The sequence below is a fragment of the Dipodomys spectabilis genome, unplaced genomic scaffold, assembly GCF_019054845.1.
Source record: "Dipodomys spectabilis isolate Male_0828 unplaced genomic scaffold, ASM1905484v1 ptg000323l, whole genome shotgun sequence".
Classification (NCBI taxonomy): Eukaryota; Metazoa; Chordata; class Mammalia; order Rodentia; family Heteromyidae; genus Dipodomys; species Dipodomys spectabilis.
In genome coordinates, this window is record NW_024871000.1 from 537,625 (window position 1) to 557,784 (window position 20,160).

Genomic DNA, 20,160 nt, shown 5'->3' on the forward strand with positions numbered 1-20,160 from the left:
ACACGATGTTCACTGGAGCAATATGATGAGAAACATGAGAAAGATGAGAAAAATGTTTCTAGTAAAAGATGAGAACATATTTCTAAAGAGAATGGATATATTGATTAAAACATAGAAAAGAGTAAAATAGTCAGGTTTCTTGCTTTAGATTGCATAAATTTCATATGAATGTAGCTCAAAATGAGACTGAGAGATAAATTCATATTTATATTATTGAGATTTACATCACAATATAAGAAATATAGGTATTTTAAGAAATTGGTAATTCAAAGCACTAGATACCTAATGGATGAAGAATGGAATTGAAAATTGCAGATGAAAACAAATCAACATGCAGGTGCTATGATTTTATAATACTAATATGAAAGAACTGAAGCTTTTGTCTTCTGAAAAAGAATGTTTAGCCTGTAATTTCAATCTAAGGCATCAGTTGTAATGAGTCTAAAATCTTTTTCTCCAAGTTATCCAAGAGTACTATACTCATCCTCTAAAGAGTGAATAAGTAATTATTTTCATTAGTTTTGCTTAATATTAATTTACTGGTAGCAAAAGGTTAAAATGTCTGGTCTCTTTCTTTCAATGTAATAACATACATTTCATATTATTAGTGTCTCTTCATAGAAGCCTGAAATCACTATTTCAAAGTAACACAAACAGAAAAAAATAAAATAAAGGGATACAACCATCACAAATCCTAAATTATGTGAAAAAATCCACAATATCAAAAATAAACCTGTGGAAGTGGAAAAACAATGGCTGAATAAGAACAGAAAATTACCCTGGCTCCAGCTAATGAAACAGAGATTTAGAGTCCTAGCAGGTATTCCACTTCTAGCAGGTCAAACCAAGTCAGGTATAATTATATATAAATATATAATTCAAAAGAAGATTTTATACTGTCTTCACAAGAAAACAGAAATCTATGAAAAATTACCCAGCCAGGCAAGTGACTGTTGTGACTGTGTTGGCCAACATATTCAAAAGCACAGCTGCATTGTGGAAACAAAGGGGACACATGGGAAAAAAGCAGGAACAGAGGCAGCCACATCCAAACACAAACACTATTGACCTTACCACTGGACAGTTCGAACTGTCATTGGAACCACAAGTATTAACATGACAATATCTCACCACAAATGATCTCTAATCCTACACTTAATCGTCTAGACAAAAACCTAATTCTAGAAAAACAAATCACAACAGAAGACCAAACCAACACCTGCAAATCAACCAAGAACATAGAGAGTCACCTATTAAGATCATAGATCCCAAAAATGAAAGCCAAGAAATTCACCAAATGGACAGAACAAATCAGAAAAATACAAGAAAACTGATGCCACGGTAGTATAATTCACACAAGAACTGACCAGACATTAGAACAGACAATTAAGGAGCTAGAAGAGGTAATTCAAAATACATTACAAATACTGTGGAAAAATGTCATTAATGAAAAGATACAAAACCTCTACAAGGAAATTTGTGAAAAAGATGAGACCAATCAAAGATTAGCAAAATAATTCATGGAGACTACGAACAGAAAGATAAAAAAATAATTCTGAGAAGGCAAAGGAGTCCAAGGAAAAAATAGTTAAGTAGTTAAAAGGTATGAGAGAAGACACAGCTAAAAAAAAAAAAAACCCTCCAACAACTCCCCTAACCAAAGAAAAGATGTAAAGAAAGTCCACACAAGACCTAAAACAAAGCTTTAGTATAGATAGAAGCTCTAAAAAAATGACCAATTAGAAGATAGAGAAATAAAACACAAAGTAGAAAGTCTGTACAGCGAATAGATGACATAGAAGATAATGCTAGGCATCAAAGACAAACTAGGTCTCATAGAAAAGAGGAGCTAATCATTTAGATCAAATCCAAGAAATAAGTAACGATCTTGCTGGAAGTTCAAGATTCAGTTAGAAGATCAAACTTGGGGGAGATAGGTATCAAGAAGAAGAGCAGGAAACAAAATGGATGGGAAACATATTACAGAATTCTAGCAGAGAACATGCCAAACATCCAAAAAGAAAGGCTCATTCAGAGAAGAGAAGCCTTTAGAACACCAAACAGAAAATACCAGAACAGAACAACCCACCACCACATCATAATCCATTAGAGGATCATTAGAGATCAAGGAAAGGATTCTTAAAGCTGTCAGGAGAAAAAACTGATTATTTATAAAGGATATACAGTCATAATAAATAATGATTTCTTAGCTGATATGGTAAAAAGGAGAACCTGGCATGATATATGGCAAACATTAAAGGCAAACAACTACCGATCATGAATATTGTCCTAAGCCAAACTCTCCTTTACATTTAAAGGATATATAAAAATATTTCATGACAAAGAAAACTTGAAACAACTTATCTCCACCAAATCAACAAGACAGAAATTAATCAAATATATCCTATATAGAGAAGGCCAAGAAGAACAGGAACTGGTTATATAAAATACTCTCTACCAGAGAACAAAGTAAATATATATATATTTTTTATTGTGAAAATACTGTACAGAGGGGTTACAATTACATGGACAAGATAATGAGTACATTTGCTATCAAGCATTGTAGCCTCCTCCTTTGTTTTCCCTTTCCATCCCTTCCCATCCTCCCACCACCATGCCCACCCAACCCTCCCCGCTCCCACCCCCCCATACCAAAGTTTTAAACTTCGTTTTCAACATAATGACTTGTGCATCTCATTGTTGCAATGGGTCCATCTGTATCCCTATTTAAACAATTTGTTTTTTCCCCTTCCCCTCCACAAATTATACTGAACAAAGTAAATATATTGAGAATAGATGTGGCACAGCTGCTAACAACAGGAATTATAGATATTTCCCAGCCTTAACTCTCAATATCAATGGACTTAAATTTCCAATTAGAAAACACAGATTAGATAGTATTATAAAAAAACAAGACGCATCCATCCAGTGTCCACTAGAGATACATTTCATTGACAAAAACAAACACATACTCAAACTGAAAGGCTGGAAGGAAATTTTTCAAGCAAATGGATACCATAAACAGGCCACAGTAGAATTACTAACATAAAATAATGTAGAATTCAAATTAAAATTAGTAGGAAGAGACATTACATATTGATAAAGGCAGCTCTCCATTAGGATACAACAAGTGTAAATATCAATGCCGTGAATCTTGGACCACCCCAAATCATCAACCAAATACTACATAACCTAAAAACACATCTCAACCCATCATTGTCATGCATGGATTGGTTATCCAGGAAAAATTCAACCAAGAAACTGAAGACCTAAATAACTGCATTGACCACCTTGCCCTTACAGACATCTACAGAATATACATTCTGTGTCAGTATATACATTATTTGCAGCAGGTCATGGAAGATTCTCCAAAACAGAACCCATCCTATGTCACACAGAAATTCTGTCCAAATCGAAAGAAATATTAATTGAATTCCCATAGCTTGTCAGACCACAGCAGAATAAACTTACAATTAAACAGCTAAAGCAAAAAAAAAATTGTCAAACCTATGAAGACTGAACAACACATTGCTGAATGACCAGTGGGACACTGAAGAGATTAGAATGGAAATCTGAAAGTTTCTGGAATTTAAGAAAAATGAAGACACAACAGACCAGCTCCTCTGGGACATATTAAATGCAGTACTTCAGGAAAATTTATAGCTTTGAATGCCTACATCAAGCAATTGGGGAAATCTCAAATCAGTATTTTTATTATGTACCTAAAGCTCCTTGAAGAGAGGAACAAGTCCAACCTAAGTAGGCTGAAACAAATAAAAAAGTTAAATCAGAAATAACTAACGACAAAATAAAACATAGAAAGATCAACAAAACCGATTTGCTTCTTTCAATAAATTAACAGACTTGACAGAACCTTACCAAATCTGACTAAAAAGAGACCTTATATAGGCAGAAAGATAAGTAAAAAATCCACAGATTGGGAGAAGGCCTTTAGTTGCTCTGCAACATACAATGGCCTCATATCTCAAATATTCTTAGAGCCCCAAAATTAACCCCCCCCAAAAAAATACAAATTCTCATAGAAACAACAACCCTCATAATATAAGTGAGCTTAAGATTTAAGGAGAGACCTCTCTGAAGAAGAAATATGAATGACCAATAGACACATGAAGAAATATGCAACATTTCTGGCCATAAAAGAAATGCAAATCAAAGCAAAATTGAGATTCCACCTAACCCCAGGTTGAATGACCATAATGAAGAAAACTAATAATAACAGATGCTGGGCTGGTGGAGATGTGGCCAAAAAGGAACATTACTACACTATTGGTGGAAATGTAAACTTGTTCAAATACTCTGTAAAGAAGTATAGAGGTTCCTCACTAGAGCTCCCCTATGACCCAGCAATGATGGATCAAGGAAATGTTGTATATATTCACAACAAAATTCTATGCTTCCATCAGAATGATTGACATTGTCCCATTTGTAAGAAATGGAATCATTTGGAAACATAATAATTCAAACAAGCCAGACCCAAAGAATCAGAGGCTACATGTTTTCACTCATTTGGAAAAACCAGAATATGTCTAGGACATTCACAGTAGCTCAATAGCAATATGCATATCACCATAAAATGATGCTTATCGAAATGAGCTCCAAGAAATGGATACAAGATGATTGTATAGTGAACTGTTTTTAGTTATTTCTATTTAGTTTTTCCCCTTTGGCTTATTCACTGTAATCACTGTTTTTGATTTCTGTGCCCTTTGTCTTATACATAAGTTAATCTGATTTGGGGAAAGGAAGGGAAATCACAGAAATGGTGGGACAAAGATTAACCAAAGCAAGAGTGATATTCACTAGACTTAGAAATAAACTTTACATCTTTGTGAGAGTGAGATGTCAGGGTTGGGGGAAGCAGAAAAAAATGAGGAAGGGGTAACACTGTTAAAAATGTACTCATTTGGGCTGGGAAGGTGGCTCAGTGGTAGAGTGCTTGCCTTCCATGCATGAGGCCCTGGGTTCGACTCCTCAGCACCACATAAGCAAAAAGAAAAAAGCCGGAAATGGTGCTGTGGCTCAAGTGGTAGAGCACTAGCCTTGAGCTGAAGAGCTGAGGGACAGCGCCCAGGCCAAGTTCAGGTCCCACGACCGGACCAAAAAAAAAAAAATGTACTCATTACTTATGTAACTGTAACCCACCTCTCTGTATATCACCTTCATAATAAAAACAAAACAAAACAAAACAATTGGAGAACTCACCCAAATACAGAAAATTAGAGACAAAAATGTGACAACACAACAGATATAAGCAAAATTGAGAATGTTATAAGAGAGTACTTTGAAAATCTTTTGCCAATCACCTGAAGAATCCTAGGGAAATTGATGCTTCCCTATACTGGATCTGAAGCAAGAAGTAACACATAAGAAGAAATGAAAAGGAAATGTCAATAAACCACTTCCCATTCCAGAAAAATCTACAACTCGATGAATTTACCGTGAAATTAAGGCCTGTGTAGAACTTACAATTCACAGTTATAACTCTTCAATGGAATAGAAAGGGAAATGGAATTATCAAACACATTTTATGAAGCTAGAATTAGACTCTTCTCTAAATCACATAGGGACTCACTAAAGAAAGAGAACTATGAACCCAACTCTTTGATAAGCGATGATGCAGAACTTCTTAATAAAATTCTCACCAACTAATTTCAGCAACTAACAAAAAATAATATTGTATGATCAAATAGGATTCATCCTAGGATACAATTGGATTCAATATTCTTGTCAATAATCATAGTACAAATCATCAGCAGAAGCAGGGACAAGAAACACATGATCGTCTATATGGATGAAGTAACAGTTTTAACAAGCTCCAATACCCCTTTATGATTGTCTGAGAAGCTAGGAATGCATGGAACATTCCTCAATATAATACAGAGTATATATATGACAGATAATTAGCATTTACCTAACAGTGGAAGCATGAAGACATTAAAATCAGGAATGAGACAAGGATGTCCATTCTCTCTACTACTCTGCAATAAGGCAGTGGACTTTCTAGGAAGAGCAATAAGCAAGAGAAAAACATAAAGGGGATCCAAAGAGGGAAGATGTAAAACTATCCCTTTTAACAGATGAAATGATCCTGTATTTAAAGGACCCTATAGCTTCCTCCTTCAATTTACTAAAGGTGATGCTAACCTTCAGCAATGTAGCAGGGTATAAAAACCACAAGAATCAGTAGTTTTTCTGTGTTACCAACAATGGGAAGATCCAGGCTGAAATCCGAAAAACAACCTCATATGTATTAGCTTTAAAACCAAATCAAATCTAAACTAAACAAAACAACAACAACAAAACTAGGAATTAATTAAGTAAAATGTGAAGGACCTCGACTGTGAAAACTTTAAAAGTCTAAAAAGGGAAATTAAGGAGACTCAAAGACATGGAAAATCTTTTTTTTTTTTTTTTTTTTTTTGGGTCCGGTCGTGGGGCCTGAACTCTGGGCCTGGGCACTGTCCCTCAGCTGTTCAGCTCAAGGCTAGCGCTCTACCACTTGAGCCACAGTGCCACTTCCGGCTTTTTTCTTTTTGCTTATGTGGTGCTGAGGAATCGAACCCAGGGCCTCAGGCATGCAAGGCAAGCACTCTACCACTGAGCCACCTTCCCAGCTCAAGAAATGGAAAATCTTTTAAAGCTCCTGGTTGGAAGAATTTACATGATGAAACTGCAATGCGGCCCCCCAAAAATTGACAATGCAATACTCATCAAAATCCCAACTATATTCTTCAATAAAGTAGAGAAAGCAATCCAAATTTAATATGGAATTAGTAAATTATAGATGAAACAGAAGGCTTAGAAATGAATTCATGGGCCTATCATGATCTAACACATACACACACACACACACACACACACACACACACACACACACACACACATACACACACACACAGAGTGAAATTCTATTCGCCCATCAGAAATGATGACTTTTCACCAGTCTTAAGGAAAATGAAAGGCTTGGTAAAATTATACTAAGAGCAAAGAGAATGGAACGCAGACTCAGAGCAATGTATGTTTCATGATTCATTCATTTATGTTAGCTAGAAGGTGCCCACAAATCTACAAGTAAACAAGACTGATTCTACCTCGTCCCAGTAAGAATGGCCATTATCAAGAAAACTAACAATAGCAAATGCTGACATGGATGTAGCCAATTGGGAACTCTATTACACTGTTGGTGGGAAATTAAACTTGTTCATCCACCGTGGAATGCAGTACGGAGTTTCCTGAAAAGACTAAATATAGATCTCCCTTAAGACCCAGTAATTCCCCTCATCAGCAGTAATTCAATAAATAACAAGCAAGCTCACATGAAAGCTATCAGCATAACCATGTTCAGGACCCAGGCCCAGTGTTCAAGGACTGGAAAAAAAGTTACCACTTCTGGTATTTGTTTTTAAAAATATGAACTTTTGACATAAGAAACCAGATCATTCCATTTGCAGTAGCTAGGATAGGACTTAAATGTCGTGGGTGATAAAATGGCTTCTTTGTTGAATGTTAGGAAAAGATGTAGGCAGTTCAAGAAAAGGGAGATTTTTTTTGTTGTTGATCGAGGGGCTTGAAGTCTGAGCTTGGGCACTGTCCCTGAGTTCTTCAACTCAAGGTGAGTTCTCTACCTCTTGAGCCACAGTGCAACTTCTGGTTTTCCTGTGGTTAAATGGAGATAAGAGTCTCTGGGACTTTCCTGTCCAGGGGGCTTTGAACTGCAGTCCTCAGACCTCAGCTTCCTGAGTAGCTAGGATTACAGTTGTGAGCCACTGGCACCAGGCTAAAAGTGGGGGAATTTTAGAAAAGAAAATCCACCTCTTTACCTGTGTCTAAACCTCAGATATCACTATTAGAACACTTCATCCTCAACTCATTTCACCAGACATTTGTAAATTTTCTCTTTCCCTTTATGTAGGAATACTGCAGTCAGTATCAACTCAGCTGTGGGACTGGATCAATTGTATGTTAATTGCTAGCACCTAAATCAAGAACTGTTACATCAAAACAAATGAACCCCTCACTTGGAATAATTGTATTCTTTTTATTACAAATCTGTGCTTTATCAATTCCTAATGTGATATTGGACCTCCCAACAGAGTGATGACATTTTCTTTCTCTTCAGCAATTGTCCTTCTTCCACACGTGTTCAAATATTTAAGATTTCAAAGATTTCCATTGATAATTCATTAGGCTGACCTCTAAGATAATGTGCATTTCCGGAATTTGGTCTACTGTCTTGTTCTTACATGCACAGGCCTTCTATGATTTATTTGTTCTACAAGGAATTCTACTTTCCAACCTTCGTTTGATCAATTTTAGTCCCTTTCATCAGTCTTTCTGACTCTCTCTCTGGAGTGTCATTTGAGTCTGTCTCATAAAAAAATATATTAGTTATCAGCTAAATGACTCTCAACTTCTGTTTCTGGCCTGACTTCATGTAGGCTGTGATAGCAGCCCTGACTGGCTATGCTTACTGGAGTGTTCTTTCGTTTGTTTTGTTTTCGGTTTTGTTTTGTTTTTTTTTTTTTTAGAGATCTAGTATTACTATTCAAAGTAGTAGCTTTTCTGGGCCCCTGTGAGTCCCTGGCCTAGAGTCAATGGGGTTTTCTCCTAAAGATACAAAGAACAGGTGACTAAATTCCTGTTTAAATTGTCTCAAAATGAGGCAATCTGGCATCTTTGCAAAGCCATCAATAATCCTCTGTAACCAATTACAGAAATGGTCTATCAAGATGACTTTTCAAGGTTGACTGTGAAAAATGTTCATTTCCAAGTCACCAGCATAAAACTGATCACATCCCTGGGAGCAGACTTTTGGAAGGAAGGTTCCCCTTCCTTCCTTATCTTATGGTAGATCAAACCATAATATTCTGCAGTTGTGGTCAGCCTGGAGCACATTTTCCCAAGAATATTCTCTAGTGTAAAAGAGGACCAACTATCAAAATAAAGGTGAAAATACTTGTGTACTACAGAATGATTTATCTTGCTTATATCTGTTGTTATTTTCATTACTTCAAACACATGGATAATTATATTGGGATTAGACAAGTGGCAAAGGATTAATAGAATAAAGATTCTGTTTACCTTCATATATCTGATATAATACACTTAACCTCTTATGGAAAATTAAATCCAGCTGTAGAAACAATGTCAGAAATATAAAATAAGCCTCAATATGAATAATCTGGCACACATACACCATCATCTACTCAGAAATGCAGTCTCTCTATAAATATTTATTTGGTGAAAAATAATAAAAACTTAATTAATGAATATGACTTTTAGGTATCATCTGAAATACTCCTCGTGTATATAATTGTATGTAATTTTATAGATGTTACCTAGACAGGAATTTAACATGCATATAGAAATCAAATTTCCACAATTTAAGCTGGATGAGAAGAATCATTCCCTCTTGTATTGTGTGGTGTGAATTTTACCACAGTGCTGAACCCTTTCACCTAATACCAAGAGTCATGTGCAATAATTTATTATTTGATGTTAACATGATTGCTAATTGTAGAATAGACTTTGAATTATTACATTAATTCACAGAATTAAAAAAGTAATAATATATTATTTGCTTAAATTCTGCTTCTCAATTTTACAATTCATGATATATATTAGTAAAATTAGATTCACTTTCTTCTTTTCTATAGCTGCTAAACATAAAATTTATATATTAAACATTCAACATTAAGAAATCAATAATAAGTAACCTATTATTAAAATGATATAGTATTAAACTGTGATTTGAATTATAGTTCTAACAAATTGTGATGTAAACAACAATTAATAGAATTATGGGTAATTTTTTTTTTAAACTTACCAGCTTGTTATTTGTTTCCTAATTGTGTCATTTGTTATTTTGGTCCAAGCCGTCTCTTCTTCCTTATTGTTTAGTTTTCTATTTTATCTCTACTGGTTTGCTGATTGTGTATTTTGTTTTCCCTTTTTAGTGAATGACATGAGGCTGAAAATCTGTATGCTAGTTAATTACTTCCTATGTTAAAGTAAAATTATTGCTCTCCACAGCTGTTCTACTCTTTGTAGAGTATTTTTCCCAGTCCCATATCCTGTATTGCTGCTCTCATGTATTTTATTTTATTTTACTTTTATTGTGAAAATACCTTACAGAGGGGTTACAATTACATGGGCAAAATAATGAATACATTTCTTATTAAGCATTGTTGCCTCCTCCTTTGTTTCCCCTTCCCATACCTTCTTTATTTTACTTTTTATTTAAATTTTACTGTCAAGGTAATGTACAGAGGGGTTATACTTACATAAGTAAGGTAATGAATTCATTTCTTTTCTAATTTGTATTCCCTTCCCCCATTTTTCTCCCTCTTCCCTCCCAACAGCCCCTCCAAGATTATTTCCAACATATTGTCTTCTGTGTATCACTGTTGCATAGGTTCCCCCTTTGTCCTTTGCCTCACCATTTTTCCCTTTCCCTTCCCTAGTTCAGATTAACATATTTACAATAACCAGGGTATCAAAATCAAATACAGTGACTACAGGGGATAAAACATAGGTGGGGAAAACACAAAAGGATAAAAAGAAATCATGCAGTACATTAAGAACAACAACAACAAAGAACATGTCTTGGAGTTCATTTCACTTAGAATCACCTTATACAATCATATGTACATAGCTATAGGGCGATTCTGCTCATCTACTAAGATTATCCTTGATGTACACAATAATGCTCCCCTATTACTCAGTAATCCCACTTCTGGGCATTTAACCAGGTGGCCACAAGCAAGGCCACACTAAAGCTACCAGCAAAATAATGTTTATCACAGTATTATTTACCACAGCTAAGATATGGAATCCATCCAGATGCCCCTCAGTAGATGAATAGATCAAGAAAATCACACACACACACACACACACACACACACACACACACACACACGGAATACTATGCTTCCATCAGAAAGAATGATACCACCTCATTTGTAAGGAAATGGAAGTTCTTGGAAAAATTATATTAAGTGAAGTAAGCCAGACTTAAAGAAACATAGGTCCCACGGTTTCCCTTATTTGTAATAATTAGTTTATACCAAGGATAATCTCATATCCTATGTTGAGCATACAACATTATTGCTATATTGTTTGTTATTATTTCTGCAAACAGGCAGGTATATTTAAAGAATTATGCTCATCTTATCCATTACTGGAGGAAGAGCATCCAAAAGCGCAACCCCTACTAGGAAGAACAACTCCTACTTATTTAGCTTCATTCCTATGTAAGGCCAGTGTTGTCCCCTGTATCCTCATGCTGTACATTACAACTCTATGCCTGTTCAACCTGTATATCTCCTATCTTATACATTGTGACCTAAATGCCCCAGCAATTCCACTTTGCTTTACTTTTCAAGAATTTTCTCCCTCTGAGTGTAAACTTGCTCAACCACTTTGGAAAGCAGTATGGAGGTTCCTGAAAAGACTTCACATAGAGCTCCCCTATGACCCAGCAATCCCACTTTTGGGCATTTACCCAAATGTTTACAAACAAGACCACACTAAAGCTACCAGCACAACTATGTTTATTGCAGTATTATTTACCATAGCTAAGATATGGAACCAACCCAGATGCCCCTCAGTAGATGAATGGATCAAGAAAATGTGGTATATATACACAATGGAATTCTATGCCTCCATCAGAGAGAATGACATTGTCCCATTTGTTAGGAAATGGAAAGACTTGGAAAAAATTATATTAAGTGAAGTAAGCCAGGCCCAAAGAAACATAGGTCCCATGGTTTCCCTTATTTGCAACATCTAGTATATGTCTGAGTCAAGCAGAAAAGGTCAGATAATGTGATGTTAGGGAAATGAACCCTTAGATATGTACCTAAATGTTTTTTTTTCTTTCATGCATTTGTTTCTAACGCGTTTATAAGATTATTTCTTTGTTGCTTTGTATGTCCCTCCCCCACAGTATAACCCCTTCTTTCACTATATTTGATGTCGGTACAATTTGTGGAGGAGAAGGGGAAAAACAAGTCATGTAAGGATAACTGTGGACCCATTACAACAATGAGAAATAAAAGTTGTCATGTCAAAAAGAACTTTACAACTTTGGTGGGGGGGGGGTGGGGAGATGGGGTGGGGGAGCAGGGGGAGGATGGGAAGGGATGTGAAGGGTAAACAAAGGAGGAGGCTGAAATGCTTGATAAGAAATGTACTCATTATCTTGCCCATGTAATTGTAACCTCTCTGTACAGTATGTTCACAAAAAATTAAAATTAAAATTAAAAAAATTTTCTCCCTCAATGTATGAGGTTGGTGTGTGTGTGTGTGTGTGTGTGTGTGTGTGTGTGTGTGTGTGTGTGTGTGTGTTTACAAAAATCAGAAGACAACATTTTTCCTCATTTAGAATACATCTTTCAGGTCATTATAAGTTATGGCTAATGGGAGAAGTCTCTTGCTATTTTAAGGATGAAACAGAAAAATATATTTTTGCATGCACCACAATTGTTTATTAGTCTGTAGTTGAACACTGAACTTCGATTTATATCTTGGCTGTTGTTGTGAATAATGTGAATAACAATGAACTACAGATATATTTACGAGTTACCCAGAGAGAAATAATCACATGATTGGTGGGTCAGATGATATTTCAACTTTGGATTTCTTTAGAAAACTGCATACTACTTTCTACAAGGAGAGTACTAACCTGTATTTTGACCGAGTGTAAAAAATTTCCTTTTCTCCACACTCTCACCAGCCAACATGATTACCTTTTGAGTTTTTTTAGAGGGCAGGTTTTTACTGTGTGCAGTACCCAAGATGACCTCAGACCCAAATCCTTTTACTCCAACCTCCTAAAATCTTCGAATTATAAGCCTTTATCACCACACCTGGTTCCTTTGATTTTTTTGATAAGAGTTATAATAGTTATAAAGTAGTATCATAGTAATTTTGAATTGCATTTCTCTAATGACTTTTGTTTACAAAACATTAAGCCAGCATAAAAGTTGTATTAAACACAACTTTGTAAACACACTGGTGATTTTCAGGGCTTTTTGGAAAACATGTCTATTCAGAAATTTTGTCCATTTTTAATCAAGTTTCTTGTTAATCTCATCTTTAATCTCTCTATACAAAATCAATCATTAATTCAAGGTAGTAGAAAAGAAAAAATTAAGCTACTCCTAACTTTTTCAGTTTTCAATAACATGATATTGTTTAAATAATTTTCTGTTAATGCTTTGAGACTATATAACTCAATTTAGTTAGACCTTATACAAGGCTATGTATTTTATTTTATGTTGATTTTTCTTTCCAAAGCTTGTGTGACTAATTTCCCTTGGTTTCTTTCTGTTTCATGTAGTTCAGATTTCAAACTGAAGAATAAATGGAAGGAAGCAAACAAAAAAAAAATACAGTTCCTTTCATCTGATGATGCCTCTACAAGGAAAGACCTATGATAGAATATCAAAAAGACAATTCATTCTTCTAGGTCTGCCTTATCTTTGTGATGTAACTTAAATGGTGTAAAACACAATATACTGCTCAGATACTTTTATGTGTTATCAGTTTTGTACATTTTCTTTTGGACTTCATCTCAGTCTACAACATTCCTTCATTATTATGTCCCTCATAATTTTACACTAACAAGACTGAAGATAACCAGTTTGATTTACAGCATGAGAAGTTATCTACCTGGCTTCCTTGGAAACAGAGCATGATCAATAGATAACATTGCTCACTACATGTAATGATTTCTGTAATACTTATGACATTCTATTAGGTATTTAAAAAAAACTTCTGGCTAAACTCAAAGCTCATTCATAGAAGTTTATGTTAAGTATTTTACGTTTTATTTCTCTTAATTCTTAAGATAACATTTGCTATAAAGCTAATGTTATTACCATTTTAGTGTTGGGAAAAATTGTAATTAAAGGCACTAAGGGCATGGCCCAAAGACACACAGTGAGGAAGGAAATGAGTCAAAGTTTCCAAAAGTCATTCAGCAATACACAAAAGGTAGGTAAATTCTTTCCATTCTCTTACTCTCTCAATTCAATATTCATATTGTCCAAGTAATAATAGCATAGTAAATATTGCTCATGGTGATTGTTTTCTGTCACATTTTGTCTTCATCACAGACTGTGTTGGTGACATTGGGTTATCATGCACAGAGCTGAGCTTCTAAATTGAGGTCCAAAGAGAGGCAAATTTCTTCTGTCCCACAGTTCCAGTTTCCTTTTTTAAAAAGTACCAAAACTTTTAAATATCATCACTTACTATCTTTTAAGAATCCAAAAATGAAATAAATTCACATTTAATCAATCCAAAATGCTTTAAAAGTAAGAGATAATAAAACAGGCCCCCATGAAGTAAATTTTCTTCTACTTTTAAAATTATTCTGAAAACCTTGTATTGGTTAGTCACACCTGTAATCCTATCTACTCGGGATAGCTACTCAGGAGCCTGGGATCTGTGGATAACCATTGGAGGTCAATCAGGACAAAAAAAATTCATGAAATTATTTTTCAAAATTTTTAATGACGCTGAGGAGAGGTCTGAGGGGTCCGGGCTGCACAGAGCGGCTGCCGGGCCCGGGCTGCAAGTAGAAGCCGCGGGGAACCACAGTCTCTGACCGGAGGAGTTCAGTTAAGAAGATGGCAGTGTTCACCCCAAGAAAGAAGAAGCAGAATTTTTTGAACTGTGACAGCCTGTTATCAGAAATATCATCACAGGAATTAATTTTGAACCTCACTGAAAGTCTATTTCCATCACCTACAAAAAAGTACACTTGTCAGAACGGTGATAAAAAAGAAGTCAGAGAACACTGCTTTCCTCAAGACCATTTGATTTCAAGTCCACACAAAACAACTACAAAAAACAGATTGCCATCTGTAGATCACAGCTCACCATTTAAATCTGCTGTGCCTACTATATCTTTTTACAACAAAGATAAATTGTACCTCAATCCTCTGGAGAGAAAGCTGATAAGAGATAGTAGATCTTGTCTGCAGACTAATGGTGAAGATAAACTTATTCCCATTATAACTGAAAAATTGCAGGGAAAACCAGTCTCTATCAAAAAGAAGACCAAAAATATATGAAAAAGTTTAACTGTTAAGTGTCAATGCAGTTATACACACATCAAGGAAGTGTCAACAGATTCTAGAAATTCCAAGCAAAATCAAATGTCAAATAAACCTGTTGTAAAGAAAGAATATAATTGTTACCTAGCTGAAAGTAATCCAAATACTCCTCAGGTTCTAAGCCAAAAGGTAAAACCACAGGTTACACTCCAAGGTGGAGCCGCATTTTTTATTAGTAGGAAAAAAATGTCTCTTAAAACATTGTCACCAGAAGATACACCATCACTAGGAGTCACATACAAAAATAAACCAGAAACAACTGGAGATTCTGATTCAGAGGTTATATGTAAGAGAAAAACTTTTGTGGAGAATCAAATGTCAAAATGCTCATTACTAGAAAAGAATGTTGAACTACAACATTCAAGAAGTAGAAACAAAGAAGAATTAATAAAAGATTCATTTGGTGCAGTAGTTTCTTCAAAGGAATATAAACTTGATAAAGATAACAATTTTCCTTCAGGGAATTCTGTTGAAAACATGACAATTTCTCCTGAGTCCACTGTCTACCCCATCTTCAATGTGTCTTCAGTCAATGCAAAAAGATCTACAGCTGGAGAACAGATTTCTTTGGGATCCATGAGTGGTACTAACTTCTTGAAACAGGCTCAGAAAAATATGAACATGAGAGATACAAATAAAGAAACAAAAGACCAGCTCATCATTGATGCAGGTCAAAAACATTTTGGGACTACTATATATAAGTCTTGTGGCATGATCTATTCTGCTGCCAACCCTGAAGATGAACTGCAACATGCCCAATACCACCAGAGATTCCTGGAAAAAAGAGAGAGTGGTTGCGGAGTTTTGGGATGGAAAGATTGTGTTGATCCTGCCTCATGATCCAAGTTACGCTCTGAGAAAGGTAGAAGATGTAAAAGAACTTGTGGATCATGAGTTGGGTTTCCAGCAAGTCATTCCCAAATGTTCAAACAAAACTAAAACTTTTCTCTTTGTATCTGATGAAAAGAGAGTAGTTGGCTGTTTAATTGCAGAACCTATCAAACAGGCCTTCCGAGTCTTGTCTGAACCATCTGGCCCAGAATCTTCAAACTCTAAAGAAAGTTTTAGAGCTTGGCAGTGTTCAAATGCATCAGAACCTGCAGTCTGTGGGATAAGCAGAATCTGTTTTCAGACTGAAAAGAAGAAAGCACATTGCAAGACGACTGGTAGACACTGTCAGGAATTGCTTCATGTTTGGCTGTTTTCTCAGCACTAACGAAATAGCATTTTCTGACCCAACACCAGATGGCAAATTTTTTGCAACCAAATACTGCAACACCCCTAATTTCCTTGTATACAATTTTAATAGTTAAAGCCAATTTTAATGATAAAACTGATGGTGACGTGGCAAAGTTCAGATAGTTCATCATTTGACATTAGCTAACATCAAAATAAACAATTGACTCATGTATCCCCACCAAACTTTGTACCCTGAGTTAGAAAGTCAGAATACATTCCCTGGAAACCATCTAAACTTCCCAGAAAGAGAAAAGTGCCTAGATAATACTGAATAGCACTCGGGTTCTTTATTATGAACCATTATAACTGTAAGTAGAAATTACTTACTTCCTGTATTCGAGCATTGATCAAGATAATTTCTACAGAAACAGGCTCACTTGTCTTTTGAGAACTGTTAAACTTTTAGGCTTCAAATATCTCTTGCCCATCAGAAGCCAAGAGAAAAATTAAATCTAAGTAAGTAATTTACTTATTTAGGTTTTCAAGCCAATTCCTCTCTTCCTGATACAGATCTATAGCTATATAATTGAAGGTATTTAGGGCCTTGAATTTCTAATTTATGGTAAGACATGGTAAGGAATGAGTAAAATATCCCAAATTCACTTATGTAGAACAGAATTTGGTAATTCAATGTTTTAATCTTGATGCAGATCAAATTGCCCAAATGGACACTTGCTTGAAATTTTAAGTTCTGTTCTGCACTATTCCCTTCATTTCTGTCAAATGAAAATGTTGGCGTGCTACATTAGGGGACTTGTCACTGGCCAATGTGGTCATTAACAGAACCAGATGCCCCAATGGATGAGATTGCTCGTTGAGAGACTTAACTTGCAAAGCAAAATGTATTTGAGCTGTTTTCATTCTCAGCCATATAACTAAAGGATTTCTTTTTAGGTTGTATTACTCTTCATCTGCCATCTTTATTTAATAGTAAACCTGGTTCCAAAGAGAATGTGAAAGTGTTAAAATGTTTGCAATTATGCCAAAACATCGTAATGCTATTTTCTGCACTGTTTTAAAATTCTTCTAAATGTTTTATTCAAAATTTCTATTAGCTTTATTTTTTTGGTTGAATGCTTTTGTGGTAAGATAATAAAAAGTATTCTTAAAAAAATTTAATGAACTAGCAAAGACTCAGGAAATAAAATATAGCTCATATAGTACCTCACCAACCTAGAGAGGAAAGGCCTAGCAAGGCCTTTAAGCCCTGATTTCAAACTCTGAGCAGGCCAACACACATGCATGCACATGCATTTGCATGCATGCATATTTTCCCTTCCCCTCCCCAAATTAGAGAAGCGTACATACAAGAGGCAGGTGCACCAACTTCAAATACAGAGAAAACAAGGGTTATAGCGTGGGGGAGGAACATACAAAGAAACAAAAATTCACATCGCACATTATAAGTACGTTAGAAACAATAGCAAGAAACAAAAAACTACTTGTTTCCCTATCATGGGGTTCAATTCCCTTAACATCATCATATCTGTTCATATGCACATAGCTTTTGACCTTGTCTGCTTACCCCAGACATATATTCGTTATTGAAAATAAGGGAAACCATGGGACCTGTTTCTTTGGACTTGGCTTTCTTCACTTAATAATTTTTTTTCCAAGTCTTTCCATTTCCTAACATATGGGGCAATGTCATTCTTTCTGATGGAGGCATAGAATTCCCTTGTGTATATACATCATATTTTCTTGATCCATTCATGTAGTGGTGACAGCTGGGTTGGTTCCGTATCTTAGCTATGATAAATAATGCTGCAATAAACATAGTTGTGCTAGTAGTTTTAGTACGGTCTTGTTTGTGATCATTTAGGTAAATCCCCAAAAGTGGGACTGCTGGGTCAAAGGGGAGCTTTATGTGGAATCTTTTGAGGAACCTCCATAATGCTTTCCAAAGTGGTTGAAGAAGTTTACACTCCCACCAAGAATGCTGTATGGTTCCCTTGTGGACACATCCCCTCCAGCATCTGTTGTTGTAAAAATATGGAACGCTCCACGAATTTGCATGTCGTCCTTGCACAGGTGCCATGCTAATCTTCTCTGTATCGTTCCAATGTTAGTGTATGTGTGGCTGAATTGAGCACAAAATATTTTTTATACCAAAAGTGCAATTGGGGGGCTGAGAAGGTGGCTCAGTGGTAGAGCGCTTGCCTTAGATACATGAGGCCCTGGGTTCGATTCCTCAGCACCACATAAGCAAAAAGAAAAAAGCCAGCACTGTGGCTGAAGTGGTAGAGTGCTAGCTTTGAGCTGAGGAGCTGAGGGACAGCACCCAGGCCCAGAGTTCAGGGCCCATTACCAGACCCCCCCAAAAAAAACTGCAGTTGGATTTTATTAAACTAGACGATTCAACAAAAAGTAAGTTCAAATTGTCATGACATTTTAGAACCATATATTTCTTACATAAGCACACATTTAAGAATAAAATCAAGATTGACATGTCAAAAACAAAATAATTCCAGATATTTGTTGTTCAAGAAATGTGGAGGAGGAGGAATTCAATTATTCTATACAAGGCACCTGTCATAATGAACACTGCAGCAAGTGTTAAGGTTTGTTAAAAGTTTTAATTTTTTTTTTTGTTTTTTTTTGGGTCCGGTCGTGGGGCTTGAACTCTGGGCCTGGGCGCTGTCCCTCAGCTCTTCAGCTCAAGGCTAGCACTCTACCACTCAAGCCACAGTGCCACTTCCGGCTTTTTTCTTTTTGCTTATGTGGTGCTGAGGAATCGAACTCAGGGCCTCCGGCTTGCAAGGCAAGCACTTTACCACTGAGCCACCTTCCCAGCCCAATGTTTTAAATATATTTAATTTTGGGAATTTGTTTATATATGCCAAAATTAGGACTGTTTGGCAGGTATAAAACTTTTCCATAAAGTATTTAAGATTTATGGTAGCAGACATATACTACTAAGTATATACATTTCAGAGTTTTGAGAAACTTTATTAATGAGAATTTGCAAAGTTTTTGTGTAAAGAAGAAGAATGAAGAGTTAACACTTTCTTAACTACACAGTCTGTTAAAACTTTAGGGCTTCCTTAGTTTATAGGTTAACAAGGAAATATGATGATATAAGCCATAAACAAATAATGAGAAGAGCCATAAATGTAATCTTAGTGGGTAGCTTTAAAGACTACTCATATTCTATAAAACTCTTGTTGAACATCACAACTTCAGTCAGTGTTAAATGTACAGAATTATGAGAAAATAGTAAAATCTAATATGTAGTATACTTCAAATAGTGAAAACAGTGATAATTGTTTTGTTTTTTATTTTATTAATTATTAACATTTAATTATTGTTTTTCTTTATTTGTAGCATTGTTTTACTTGTGGAAATATAGTACAACTCTTTTTTTTTGGGGGGGGGGTCCGATCGTGGGGCCTGAACTCTGGGCCTGGGCGCTGTCCCTCAGCTCTTCAGCTCAAGGCTAGCGCTCTACCATTTGAGCCACAGCGCCACTTATGGCTTTTTTCTTTTTGCAAGCGCTCTACCGCTGAGCCACCTTCCCAGCCCTAGTACAACTTTTTGTAAGTCATCATTAGGAGGTACTTTGAGAAGGTTACTTGCATGGCCAAACCAATTTTTATAGGTGCATGTTAATTTACAAAAAGGAAAATTAGGAACAAAATATTTATTTAAAAAATTATCAAATAGAGTCTGAGTCAGGAGTGTTGATAAATGTCCACACCTAAAATTTTAGCCCTCGGCTGAAGCAGCTGTATTACAGAGTTGAGGCCAAAAAAGTGATAGACTGTGTTTTTTTCTT

The 20,160-nt window shown here is 35.7% G+C and overlaps 1 non-coding gene and 1 pseudogene across 1 annotated transcript; one reads left to right on the plus strand and one right to left on the minus strand.

Annotated features, from left to right (window-relative positions):
* Positions 1-14,613: 14,613 nt before the first annotated feature.
* Positions 14,614-16,568, plus strand: LOC122128106 (annotated as a pseudogene).
* Positions 16,569-18,371: 1,803 nt separating this feature from the next.
* LOC122128119 lies at positions 18,372-18,480 on the minus strand. The gene has a single exon (XR_006151368.1). It is a non-coding gene; the product is annotated as a U6 spliceosomal RNA (small nuclear RNA).
* Positions 18,481-20,160: the final 1,680 nt, after the last annotated feature.